This window comes from Vulpes vulpes, chromosome 13, assembly GCF_048418805.1.
Source record: "Vulpes vulpes isolate BD-2025 chromosome 13, VulVul3, whole genome shotgun sequence".
In the NCBI taxonomy this organism is placed as follows: domain Eukaryota; kingdom Metazoa; phylum Chordata; class Mammalia; order Carnivora; family Canidae; genus Vulpes; species Vulpes vulpes.
Genome location: NC_132792.1, coordinates 78,845,027 through 78,855,118, shown reverse-complemented (window position 1 = coordinate 78,855,118; position 10,092 = coordinate 78,845,027).

Genomic DNA, 10,092 nt, shown 5'->3' with positions numbered 1-10,092 from the left:
GTGTTTAAGCTTTCCACCGACAAGTTATAGATAGAATACATTATCATTCTGAAAATTACACGTGTAGGGTTTTGTGAGACAAAGTTACCTGATGTTATTGGGAGCCATCCTATGGCCACTGAGGATGATCTTTCTTGACTTTTCCCCTAAATCACATACTAAATAAGGTCACAAAAAAAGGACTCCCTTGTACAAATATAAACTAATTAAAAACACTACATTGCTGCCACACTAGGTACTAGGTAGCTAGAAATCAAGATGTCCTAAAGTTTCAGAGTGGATTATACATTTCTGTAGAGTTTTTTAAATTGATAAAGGAAATTGGGACGCCTGGGTAGCTTGGCGGTTGAGCATCTGCCTTCAGCTCCGGGCGTGATCCCAGAGTCCTGGGATCGAGTCCTGCATCGGGCTCCCTGCATGGAACCTGCTTCTCCCTCTGCCTGTGTCTTTGCCTCACTCTCTCTCCCTCTGTGTCTCATGAGTAAATAAATAAAATCTTTTTTAAAAAATTGATAAAGGAAATAAAGACAGGTTCTTTCTCCAATTCTTAGTCTGCAGTAATGGCTAGAATATTGGAAGCCATATTTGAAAGTGAATGTGTTCTGGTAGTACCTGAAATCGCTTGGGAAGTAATGCATATTCAGAGCTACTGACTTAAGATTCTTCTCCCTTAAGTTTATAATTAGTAATTTTTTTCTAAACCTTTTAATTCAACACCAGGATGGAAATTCTATACAATGAAAATGAAATGTGTAAATGGTTTAGTTTTAAGGGAATTTTAGTTGAAAGAAAATAATATAGCTATCCTGTTATTGGATGGTTCCATCATAGTGAATTTAAGTTTATTTTGGTGAGCTTCTTATTCACATTTATAACTTGCCCAGTGGTCTATAGGTCTCTGAAAGCCGGGATGGTGATAACCTTAGTGCAATGTCTGGCAATAGATGTGTGTTAACATATTTGTAAAGAGAATAATAACCTCCTGGGACGTCTGGGTGGCTCAGCGGTTGAGTGACTGCCTTTGGCTCAGGGTGTGATCCCAAGGTCCTGGGATCGAGTCCCGCATTGGGCTCCCTGCATGCGGAGCCTGCTTCTCCCTCTGCCTGTGTCTCTGCCTCTCTCTGTCTCTCATGCATAAATAAATAAAATCTTTTTTAAAGAAAAAGGCTATTCTCTTCTTTTTTAAGATTTTGACTTGCTAGTTAGAATGGCTTTGATTTATACAAATACACACATGCCATTCCCCTTCCATTATCCATTATAAATACAATCTGTTCTATCCAAAGGAGTCAAAATTAGGAAGAAACAAGAATAAAGAAACAATAATGACATATTTAAGAAGGTGTGATTACTTATTAAATCTAAGGTAATTTCTTAAAATACCTCTAAAATCCATTTTTTAAAGATTTTATTTATTTCAGAGAGAGAGATTGAGACAGCAAGTGGCAAGGAGGGGCAGAGGGAGGGAGAGAGAATCCCAAGCAGACTCCTCACTAAGCAGGGAGCCCCATGTGGGGCTTGATCCCACAACCCCAAGATCATGACCTGAGCCAAAATCAAGAATCCGATGTTTAACTGACTGAGCCACCCAGGTGCCCCAATTTTTAAATCTTCTTGAGATAAATTTCAGATTTACAGAAAAGTAAAAATAATTCACATATATGCTTTACTCAATGTTAACATTTTCTCAAATCTACTTTTATCATTCTCTATAAATTTTTGTAATCATGTGAAAGTTATAGAATGCCCCTTCTAAAAACTTCCTAAAAACTACGTGTATCCTAAAAATAACCACAAGACAATTTCATAACAAAATTTTTTAAATGAATAGTTACCTGATGTACAGATGTTCAAATTTCATCAGTTGTCTCAATCACGTTTTTCATAGTAATATAAAATATCTGTGTGACAAGATCACAAGTTGCATTTCCTTTTCTTTTTTTTTTCTTTTTTTCTTTTTTTTTCTTTTTTGCATTTCCTTTTCATGTCTAGTCTCCTTCAACATGGAACAATCCTAGGTTATTTCTCTTTATGACTGAGACATTTTTAAAGAGTACAGGCCAGTTCTTTCTAAAATGTCCCTCAATTTGGGTTTGTCTTATGTCTTTATGATTAGATTCTGGGTATACATTTTGGCAGGAACCACTGAAGTGAAGCTGTGACCAGTGCATCATATCGAGAGTCAAGAAATCTGACTCTACTGATGGGTTAACCTCAGTCACTTGAGTAAAGTGGTATTTACCAGATTTCATTGTAAATTATTATTTTTTCCCCTGTAAGTCTAAGTATCTTATGAGGAGACTGTCTGGGCTATGTAAATATTGCTTCTCATCAGATTTTGTGAGTAAGCTGCACACATGATCCCATTTACCCTTTAATATTGGAATTGATCTTTTTAAAACAAATCACATTACCATGATTTGGCAATGCCACACAAATTGGCATTACCTCATTTCCTAAAACATTTCAAATGTTCCTTATTCTAATTAAAATAAAAACTCCTAATCATTTATAATTAATACATTACTGGATCTGACCCTCTGCTTCTGGGACCCCATGGCTCATTCAACAATTTATGAAATCTCATGGGTCCCATGTTTATAGCATTATTTACTATAATTTCCATTATAGCCAAGAATGGAAACAACCTGAATGGCTATCAACATATTCAGTGGAATGTTACATAGCCATAAAAATAAATCCCGTTGTTTGCAACAACATAGATGGACCTTGAGGCATCGTGTTAAGTGAGATGGAGAAAAATAGTGTATGATCTCACTTATATGCATAATTTTTAAAGGAAAGAAAACAAAAATCCTTTGAACTCTGTATATTGACCTATTCTGATGATAATGCCTGCATTTTCAGAATAAATTTTTTTAAATATATATATATATGTTTTATTCATCAGCGACAGAGAGGGAGAGTGCAAGAGAAAGAAGGAGAGAGGGAGGCAGAGACAGAAGCAGGCTCTATGCAGGGAGCCTGACGTGGGACTCAATCCTGAGTCTCCAGGATCAGGCCCTGGACTGAAGGCAGCACTAAACCGCTGAGCCACCCGGGCTGCCCTTAAATATACTTTTATGCAACATTTATTTTACCTTATTTTAACATTATTTGAGAAACTGAATATACAAAGGGACAACAGCCAGACTATATATAAAAATAGAACTTTGACCCACAACCTGCAGCAACCTGTGCGGGAAAGCAGCCCTTCATCTACAATAGACGGCTCAGGAAACCAGAGTGCTCTAAGACTTGCGGAATGTCAGATTGCAATCTCTAGTGACAATCTAGGCAGCTAAACAGCAACTCCTTTAACACTCCAAAATGGCCAGGACTTAAGAACTGCCAGTTTTCCTAATATGCGTCCCTCCCTCCAACTGATGATCAACAAGAGGAAGTCAAATATGCCTGCCTAACCCATTAGCCCCACTACGTTTGCTGCACCAACAATCAGGGCACGGGTGAGCCTTCCCTTTTTTCTACTATAAAACTTGCCCACTCCCTTGCCTGCATTTGAGTCTCTGAGAAAATAAAGTCGAAAAGGACAGTGGCTGACTCCCTTGCTATATATACCAAGCTCTGAATAAATAGCCCTTGCTTTTCTCATTTGGGTGGCCTTCATTTGTTTCCATATATTAATTGAAGGCTCATATAATGTGCCCTTTCAAAAAGAGTTAAACTATGCTATTTGTCTCTTACTACATGTGTAATTTTTTTACAACATATATTTAGACTCACACATACATACATTTAACCAGTATACAGATTCATATACATGAATATAATTATTTTGCAGTAATAATGTGTGATTCAAAGATATTTTATAAAACAACTATTTGTAGCTCAAGAGGACAGTGAATCCAGGATCTTTAAAGGGTCAGGCTGCTCCCTCCTGGTCCTTCCCTCTGCAGGGCCCTGAAGCGTGAGTTTGCACACAGTGGCAGGTCATTGTCTGCAATCCCCTGGATACAGGTCACTGCTGCTCCCCCCACTCTGTGGTGCTCCTCTGGGATCCTTGGAGCCCTTTACCCCTGTCGCTTTCCCTCCCATCTCTGCAGGCCTCAAGTACTGTCTCCTCTTGCACTGCAGTGGAATTGCTGGCTGTGCCCTGCCTTTTCTTCTTTACCACCTCCTCATATTAATGACTGCAATAGTGGGCTGATTTCTAAAAAAAGCTCAGAGGCTGTAAGGAAGGCCCCAGACTTACATAGTGTTTGCTGTATTTATCACCTGAGAACAATTAGACTAGATGGGCTCCCTGCTTTGTGCTAATAAAATAGCATCAGCCTTTATATTGAAATTTCTAATTAGAAGAAATTTGTTGCTCATAAAATTCAAGTCTCAGTTTCATCTTCCCTCCTCAGATGCCCTATTACTTCTCCTAGTACAGACCTCTCTGCTCTTTTAATGGGATTTCAAAAGGAAAGTGTGCCATCTGATGTCTTTCAGCACGGTGAACTTTGCACAACCTTAAAAAATTAAAGCAGTCTTTCCTTAGTTGGGAAATTACATTGTAAAGTAACAGTTGATGTAAAAAAAATTTAGGGATGCCTGGGTGGCTCAGGGGTTGAGGTTGAACGTCTGCCTTCAACTCAGGGCGTGATCCCGTGATCCCGCAATCCTGGGATTGAGTTCCACAGGCTCCCAGCATGGAGCCTGCTTCTCCCTCTGCCTGTGTTTCTGCCTCTCTCTCTGTGTCTCTCGTGAATAAATAAATAAAATCTTTTTAAAATTTTTAAATCAGTTTGAAAATTGCATACAGCATCTGTTGTGACAATTTCGATAAGCTATCTGCTGTGATTGTTTAAAACAGGGTTATGCTAAAAGATTTCCCGTACATTATGGTTTACTTTTGGGTTATCAGAGACATTCTGAACATTCGAGAGACCAGAGGATCAGACTTAAGCTCAACAAGGTCGTATTTTAAAGTGTCTTTTCCCCTGAATCATGGAACTTTGGAAAGGGCTAAAAGCTCTAGAGTATTAAATAACTTTTTTTTTTAAGATTTTATTTTTTATTCATGAGAAAGAGACACAGGGAGAGAGAGAGGCAGAGACACAGGCAGAGGGAAAAGCAGGCTCCATGCAGGGAGCCCAACGTGGGACTCGATCCCAGGTCTCCAGGATCACGCCCTGGGTTGAAGGCAGCGCTAAACCGCTGAGCCACCTGGGCTGCCCTTAAATAACTTTTTAATTGGCAAAATGCTCCTCCTCCTCACAACTTTTGGCACTATTACAGCAAAGCAATATTTGACTGAAGAATAACATTTAATGACTATTCTTATGAAACTCCTGGAAATTAAAAAAGGATACAATAATGACAGGCAAAAAAATAAAACTATGGACAATCATAGAGAAGAAAGCTTCATTTAAAAAATATTTATATATTCATGAGACCCAGAGAGAGAGAGAGGCCGAGACACAACGAGCAGAGGGAGAAGCAGGGAGCCCGAAGCAGGACTCAATCCTGGATCCCAGGATCACGCCCTGAGCCAAAGGCAGATGCGCAAATGCTGAGCCACCCAGGCGTCCTGAGAAGAAAGCTTTAGAACTGGATATAGAATGTACTTGTTTGCTTATTCAGTGAATATCTACAAACATTTATAATAATTGTGCATTAAACCAACTCTCTCAGTGGCTTTGTCACAGAACCTAAAATTGCCAAATCATTTGTTCCTGAAGTTTAGCATTGAAGTTTCTGGTCAAAATGCAAAGTATTCCTAAAGAGTTATACATCAAACCACTATCAAATGTGAAATTTTACTTGGAATGAGTTTATAAGTTAGTGAGGCCTCAGAAAAAAAAATGCCAGGGGAGCAAACTTTCAAGTATGTTAAAGAATTTGCCTAATTATTCTCAATATCTGATTTCAAGATTGTAGGTAATCATGTATAAACTCTAGTTCTCATGAATAAAGAACAGACAGAAAAAAAAAAAGACAGTTCAGTGAAACAGTAAATGAATATAGAGTTCCAGGTGCTTTTCAAACTGATATTTACATATTAATGATTCTTTTAGAAAAAGGTTAATGTCATGTTAAACTATTCTATTTCTTAATTAGTAGCTGTTGTTAAAAAAATAGAACTTTGTCAACAGGGAAAGACTAATCCATGGTATTGATAGCATGTTTGATAAAAATAATAATACTTCCCAGGTTCCTGGCTGGTTCAGTTGAGAGGGTACAATTCTTGATCTCAGGACTGTGAGTTCAAGCCCTACTTTGGGTATGGAGCCTTCTTCAAAAAAATACATAAATAAAATAATAATATTTCATCAAATACATGTCAAAAAGAGCAAAACAGAATTTTTTTCAACTTTGTCCAACTCTAGTGCCACTTAGAAACAGAGCTCTGTGCCTCTGAATTGCTAGACCACTCTGGAAGGCAGAAGTAGCAGCTTGGGCAGTGTGAGAGAGGTAAGGCATCCAGGTAGCACTTCCAGGGCTTCCAGGTCAGCTGCACACTCCTTCCCCTAGCTCTGAGGAAGGGGCATTATCCCTGGCCTGCAGACACATCTTTCTGTTCATGTGACTTGCTCACGTACAGTCCCTCAATTCCCACCACCTTGCTAATAAAATCTGAACTCCCTTGGATGGCTGAGGTCTTCATCTGGCTCTTCAACTGCTGTGGTTGGAATGTTTGTATCCTCCTCAAATTCCTGTGATGAAAATGTAATGCCCAAGGTACGTGGGACTTCAGGAGATGATAGTGGAGCCCTCACAAATGGGATTAGTGCCCATAAAAAAGAGACCCCAGAGATCTCTTGCCTCTTTCCACCACGAGGACAGAGTTGGCTATCTGCAACCCAGAGGAGGGCCTTCGCCAGACACCAAACATGCCAGAGCCATGATTCTGGACTTCTCAGCCTTCAAAACTGTGACAAATAAATTTCTGTTGCGTTTAAGCCACCCAGTCTCTGGTGTTTTATTTCCTTAGAGCTGCCAGAAGAACTAACACATCTTCCTGCAGTGCCCCATGCTTGCCACCAGTTGTGTGGCAGTTCCCTAGACTCTCCATGCTCCCTATTACTCTGTGCTTCTGCACAAAATGCCCTTCCTCTCCTCTAAACAACTCCAGCCCTTCTACAAGATGTAGGGCAAGGTGCCCTTGGGACCCTCTCTAGGAGCTCACTCACCCTGCACCTCTCTCTACCATGACCTTTGCTTTATATTATAGTCCTATGCTTACTTACTTCTACGGCTTTCATATTTTCACCCCAGAGCCCAACGAGAGGCCTGAGTCCTTAATAAAAGTAGAGTAAATACATAAATACAACCAGAAGGTACATGTTGTTCCATGAGCTCTAACTTGAAATTCAGCTTAAGGAATATAAATAAAGCTGTTGTTAAAAGGTGATTTTAAAAAGAGAACAGGGGCAGCCCCGGTGGGTCACTGGTTTAGTGCCACCTTCAGCCCAGGGCCTGATCCTGGAGACCCGGGATCGAGTCCCACGTCGGGCTCTCTGCCTCTCTCTCTCTGTGTCTCTCATGGATAAATAAATAAAATCTTTTAAAAAAATAAAAATAAAAAAGAACATAATCAAGAAATTGAAACAGATGTAAAATAAATATATGTTAAAGATTTTAACTCATAAATTAATCAGAGAATCAGTAAGAAATTAGAACTGGTTCATATGAAAAAAAATCAAAGAAATAGTGTCATTAATTTACAAATTGAAGTTAAATGAAATTACACACAGGGAATAATCAACTGCAATCCACTGGACACAATTTATATTTTTATGGACAAGAATCATTGCTACTGTTATCAGCTTTCTACGACTTACAGAGTTGTAAAATAGTTCAAAGACAGCAAAAGAAGCAGCGAACCTACAGAATCCAGTAACCCAGACAATACCTAATTTCCATTATATATGCCCAGTATGATTCTTAGTCCATTTCAAAGTCCCTTACATTTTTTCCTATACTGTTTTAAGCTTGAAGCCATCAGCATTAAACATTTTTAAGTTTATTATAAATGATAACAGCAGGGAGATAGCAATTGAAATACTGATTTCAACCATCAGAGGACACATTGAGTTCTATAAATAGTGTATAAAACAAATATTCTGGGCACCTGGATGGCTCAGTTGGTCAAACATCTGACTCTTGATTTAGGGTCAGATCATGATGTCAAGGTAGTGAGATGGAGTCCCCATGCCAGGCTCCACACCCAGTGGGAAGTCTGCTTGAGATGCTCTCCTTCTCCCTGTGCCCCTCCCCCTGCTCACTCTCTCTCAAATAAATAAAATATTTAAAAATAAACTCATATTCTACTTTAGATCAAGGTGAAAAAGAAAACAAACTGAATTCACTGTATGTACAGATATCTAAAATAATTAGATTCATATGCATATAAATTGGCATGATCAGAATCACTTATGAGTCTAGAAATAATTTAAAATATACTTCATAAATCCTGGTGACATCTCTTCGAGCATAATATTATGTTTGAATGGGTACAAGGAGGTTCTGTGTAAACCATTTTAATGAGTTTTCTTATCTCTGTACATTGAATTTCTTAAATACACAACAGGTAGGATATGTAATTTATGATAAAAGTTAGAACATGGTCTTACTTGGAACATTCACAGCCTCCTGATTACTCAACGAAATAGATTATTTAGTTATTGAGTTATAAATATTCTGATCTGTGGTGGTTTTGTCCTACGTCAACTTGGTTAAGCTGGAACTATGTTTTGTGGAATTCCCTTCCCTACGAGGTCTTGGTTGGGATGGCCACAGGAGAGATTTGCAAGAGATAAGGGTTGTGCAGTACAAAAATAGCCATTCTGTGTATATTTTGTGCTCCTTCCCAGGTTCTCCCTACTTTAGGTGCAGGTGTAAGCACAGCCCAATGACAAGGCATCAGCTTCTCTTCGGTCCTCAAGATTAGAAGACAACACAGACCCCTGTCTGTCCTGACTTTCCCTGGCATTACATGCAGCTCTCCTGCCTGCTGACCTGCAGAAATTTCAGCAGTATTTTCATCTTAGCAATGTTAGGTCATCCAATCCATGAACATGAGATGTCTTTCCATTTACTTAGGTCTTCTTTAATTTCTTTTGGCAAAATTTTATACTTTTCAGTACACAAGGCTTTTTTCCTCCATGGTTAAATTTATTCGTAAGTATCTTTACATGGTATGGTAAATAAAATGGTTTTCTTAATTTCCTTTACAAATTATTCACTGTTAGTGTATAGAAATGCAACTGACGTTCACGTATTTATTTTGTATCCTGCTACCTTGCTAAATTAGTTTCTTAGTTCCAAAAGTTTATTTTTTGGAATCTTTAGGGTTTTCTACATGTAAGATCATGTCATCTGTGAACATAGATAATTTTACCTCCTCTTTTCCAACTTGGATGACTTTTATTCCTTTTTCTTGCTCAATTGTCCTAAAATGTTCAATACTGTATTGACTAGGATCTTATAGCAAAAGCTTTCAGTCTTTCACGACTGAGAGTGATGTTAATTGTGCATTTTTCATATACAGCCTTTATTATCCTTACCAAGTTTCATTCTATTCCCAGTTTGTTGAGTGTTTTATCATGAAAGGATGTCTATTTGTCAACTGCTTTTACTGCATGAATTGAGATAACCATTTGGGTTTTTTCTCCCTTCATTCTATTAATGTGGTATATTATATTGACTGATTTTTCTATGTTCAATAAACTTTGAATTCCTGTAGTAAGAAATTTCAGGGCAGCCCCCCATGGCGCAGCGGTTTAGCGCCGCCTTCAGCCCAGGGTGTGATCCTGGAGAGCCGGGATGGAGTCCCAGGTCGGGCTCCCTGCATGGAGCCTGCTTCTCCCTCTGCCTGTGTCTCTGCCTCTCTCTCTCTCTGTGTGTCTCTCATGAATGAATAAATAAAATCTTTTAAAAAAGTTATTAAAAAAAAGAAATTCTACTGAGTCAGTGTATGATCTTTATTTTTAAGATTTTACTTATTCATTCATGAGAGACACACAAAGAGAGGCAGAGACACAGGCAGAAGGAGAACCAGGCTCCTCACAGGGCGCCCGATGCAGGACTCAATCCTGGACCCTGAGATCATGCCCTGAGCTGAAAGCAGACGCTCAACCACTG